The following is a 4659-nucleotide window of genomic DNA, read 5'->3' as shown; positions in this document are numbered from 1 at the left end:
TTCTTTCACACACCCTTCCAAACTCCTCTACCAACTGTCTCAATCTCTCCTCTGAATCAGCCACCAGTGCAGTATCATCTGCAAATAGCAGATGCTTCAGATTCCACTCTCCACCATCATATATATATATATATATATATATATATATATTCATTCATTCATTGCCAGACACCATGTATCCCAAACGGGGTGGCCAAGGGCTTAGAGTTAATTGTTTTACAGGGAGGGGCACTAATCCTCCACCAACCCCATTTGACGTAGGGATGCCAACAGCATCTGGTGTTCCCAGGCGGTCACCCATCCAAGTACTAACCAGACCCAACGTTGCTTAACTTCGCTAGTCGAACGGGAAGCGGTGTACTCAACGTGGTATGGCCGTAATATATATATATATATATATATATATATATATATATATATATATATATATATATATATAAGCTAATGAACATTTTATTTTCAAGATTTTTAGACGTTATATTGTTTCCTTCATTCTTTCCTCTTCCTTCTGCTTATGGGCAACTCTTCACTTAGTGACAAGCCATTTGGTATCCTGCACACCAGGAAACTATTCACTACGTTGGGTGGTAACCATATAATCAAATTACGCCTGGTGGTTTATTGGGTAAGTAAGGCGCTCCAATCGGATTGAGCCTGTGTGGATTTATATCCAAGGGGTGGTTGGGGTTTATTGCTCACGTAATGCCACTCAGGGATGAGTGAGGCTGGTCACTCTCATCTTAAATGTCAGGACCAACTTGCCTAGCCCCGGGCTCCTACGCTCCTCATGGGACAACATATGATTGGATGATGGATGGATGCATATTGTATATTACTGATGTAAACTATATCGATACAAGAAAGGCTTGTTTCAGCATACAAGCCAATAACAAGATGAAAAGTAAGTGTAAGGAAAATTGCTAAAGATGTGCTGCCTCCCTATCCACCTACATCACGACCTTCAGTCCAAATTTGTAAAACCTGTAACATTACTAAAACCAAATTTCAGTCTTAAAAAAATAATTAAGTATGTAAATAGTACATCAAAAAAGATTCATTGTGAAAGGAAACCACACATTTATATCCTTTGTTACCGGACAGCCACCTTTCCTCAAACACTATCAGTATCCTGGGAATGTTAAATACTCTAATTTTTGCTGATAAGCTTTCTCTCATATATATATATATATATATATATATATATATATATATATATATATATATCATCATCAGCCGTTGAGGTCCACTGCAGGACCGGCGTATCCCTTCCGAAGCAGGGATGATAAAGCCAATATATCTCTTAGGCTGTCTGGTAGAGATTGTATGTAGGGTGAGAAGTGCTTGTGAGTGTTACTGTAATGTTGTAGTGGCTTTGCATGTGTGTGTGTAGTCTATGAACCAAGTGTAATCGGCCCGCCTTAAGCCGATTGGGTGCAAGAATACTAGTATGCGACACTGGTTCAACAACAGCAAGTATCCGTCAAAGTAGCAAGTGGCTTGGTGAACTCTTCCCAAAGTTTTTTCAACTCTGGTGGGAGCTGAACCCACGCTCACCAGCGTGCGAAACGAACACTCTACTACTGTACCACAGAGGCTCCATATATCTATCTATCTATCTATATATATATATATATATATATATATATATATATTCCATCCATCCATCCATCAGCCAATCCCAAATTTCCCCATGAGGAGCACAGGAGCCCGGGGCTAGGCAAGTTGGTCCTGACATTTAAGATGAGAGTGGCTAGCCTCATCCCTGAGTGGCATTACATGACGAATAAACCCCAACAACCCCTTAGATATAAACCTTCACTGGCTCAATCCGACTGGAGCGCCGTAATTACCCACAAAACCACCAGGCGCCATAATTTGGTTATATGGTTACCACCCAACATAGTAAATGGTTTCCTGGTGTACAGGAAACCATCTGGCTTGTCACACACACACACACACACAAACATATATATATATATGATTTTAATATATATATATATATATATATATATATATATATATGATTTTAATATATATATATATATATATATATATATATATATATGATTTTAATATATATATATATATATATATATATATATATATATATATGATTTTAATATATATATATATATATATATATATATATATATATATATATATATATATACTCGTATGAAAATCACACCCCTGCAGAGACACCCACCCTAGGACGGCCCCACGGCCCCACACCCACCCCAGAAGGAGACCACAGAGGGGCAAGCAGTGAGAGCGCCAGGCCCGAGCGAGATGGGCTCAGGTGTACCACGTCCCTACTCCCCTCTTCCCCTCAACACAGCCAACGACAACCAAACAGTACCGGTGCACTACATCACAGCCGGACCAACACTTGCCAGGATCAGAGTGGGACTTGTCCACAGACAGTCCCAAGCAGCACTGCGGTATCGCCCACTGTACGTACCGGGGAAGGGTCGGCCACTGTACGCCCTTCAGCTGCAGCCATCCCCAGAACCAGCCCCGTGGTGGCAGCCACTTTATGCCTCGGGTTGAATGTGACTGCCATTGTATGCATGTTGGCTGGCAAGCCAGGCAATGGCAGAACCACGATGTCGGCCACTGTATGCATCGGGGAAGGGTCGACCACTGTACGCTCTTCATCTGCCTCCTCCTCAGGGAACAGCACTGCGGTATCGGCCACTGTATGTACCGGGGAAGGGTCAGCCACTGTACGCCCTTCAGCTGTTACCCCCTGCAGCCCCGTGGTGATGGCCTCTGTACACACTTCGACTGTTGTCTCTAGAGCTTGTGGAACCACAGTGACAGCCAATGTACGCACTGGGGAAGGGATGGCCACCGCACACCCATCGTCCACAGCCCCTGAGACTACTTACCTTTGGAGGAAGTCTCTGTCTTGGCCCACCACCCCTCCAAAGGCTGAGTGGGACATCTCTCTTTCTCCTCACAGGTGCAGTCCCCCAGAGGAGTTGCAGATCGAGGAGTTGTGGCAAGGGCCCATCCTGAGCCTGGGGATCCATGCCCTGCAGGCCGCCCCTAGACGACGCCCGCCACTGATGGACTCTATGAGGAAGGAATGCCCCAGGCAGCTCCTGACAGCGGTCCAACCCTGCAGAGACCGCAACCGTCAGACACCCAGGGGCATCCCCAGGACGCCGGGATGGAGCCTCCCAAGCCCCACCTGCAGACAACCCTCCTTCAGAAGCAGGTGAAGGCAAGCATGCCTCTTGGCCCTGTTAGGCCCCAGTTCAGAGGGCCACCTCCCAGGTCGAGACCCCACTAGGAAAGGGCCTCCCTGCACACCAACCAGCAGCCCCATCTGGAAGACATCACCCCTGGCAGTAGTCCCGTGCCTCCTACAGGAAGGCACACCTGATGAACTATTTCCCACACCTGGGCTCTGTAATCAGCCCAGTCCTCAGCAGCCCGTGCCAAGCCTGATAGTGTCTCTATTAATCTGTACATGTATATCATTGTGGTGTATTGTAAGGTTTGTAATTAAGGCAATATCCAGTATGTGTAAGGTAGGTCTGCCGAGTTTTTATGCCCTGTTCCTCTTGCAGTGTATTCTAGTTCTCGTCTCGAAAGGGAACCCAGCTCAGTAGTTAGCGTTCTAAGGACAAAAAGTCGACTTAAGAACATAACCAGCATAACACTGGTGGCCAGCGGTGGTTCTTGACCTGACCAGAATACAGAGAGGAGAAAAACAGGGATATCTAGCACAGTGGCAGACAAACCTCATGTTCAATTGCCAACATTTGATCCTGAGTAGTATGACATCAATGTGTACCTGTTCATGGTTAAGCCACTACTGGACATAGCCTTTGAAAATGACGGAGAAAATAGATGTCACCCTGCCACACCTGGGCAAGGTAGTATCAAGTATTGCCTCCAAGATTGTCCCGGAATTAACATGGGCAGAATTTACCTAAATCGTGACACGGGCAGTCACGTCATCACTGGGGAAAGTCATAGCCTCATCACAGCTCGACACCCTCACTTACGATGGCAATCTAGATGACACACTCATCCAGGCCAGGTGACCTGTCACTGCCGCTTACCAGGAGACCGACACAGCCACCTGGGAACAACTTATCTTCAATACCCTGTTAAGGATCCTTCCCAGCACCATGAGGGAAAATTTCATAATCTTTGACCCAATGGGAGACCTTGACAGGGATGTCCAATTTATCAGGCATCTTCTTGCCCTTCCGACCATCCCATAACACATCGGCGCAGTGAGTGGCATCCTGATGATTCTGGCACAACCCTCAAAACCACGGACGCCCCCCAGACGGACAGTTTCACCAACACCACCCAGTAAGGCCAAGGCGTGCCCCACCAAAAGATGCCCCCCTTATAACGAAACTATCGACCAGATTTCCATAATTTCTGTGGGAATTTTCAGCATGTCATCACTGGTGCCCCATTCATGACATGCGGGAACAAGTCATAGTCGCCCGACGGAGACGAGCTACCCAAGGCCGCCACATGGTCTCCTCCATCCAACACCACAACATCACCAGCACATATCGCCATCACCACATGCATCTCTTCCGCCCCCAACTCGCCACCTTTCAACCATGCCACACTAACTCCCCCACCCACATGCCATGCCACCACCTGCCTCCCCTGACCACACAA

General features: G+C 46.6%; 1 non-coding gene across 1 annotated transcript; it reads right to left on the bottom strand.

Annotated features, from left to right (window-relative positions):
- Positions 1-264: 264 nt before the first annotated feature.
- LOC145416382 (5S ribosomal RNA) lies at positions 265-383 on the bottom strand. Its single transcript, XR_013900272.1, has one exon. It is a non-coding gene; the product is annotated as a 5S ribosomal RNA (ribosomal RNA).
- Between the last annotated feature and the right edge of the window lie 4276 nt (positions 384-4659).

Source organism: Coenobita brevimanus, chromosome 105 (assembly GCF_032717465.1).
Source record: "Coenobita brevimanus isolate Jiangsu-jjx chromosome 105, ASM3271746v2, whole genome shotgun sequence".
NCBI lineage: Eukaryota > Metazoa > Arthropoda > Malacostraca > Decapoda > Coenobitidae > Coenobita > Coenobita brevimanus.
This window is presented reverse-complemented; position numbering and strand designations above follow the sequence as displayed.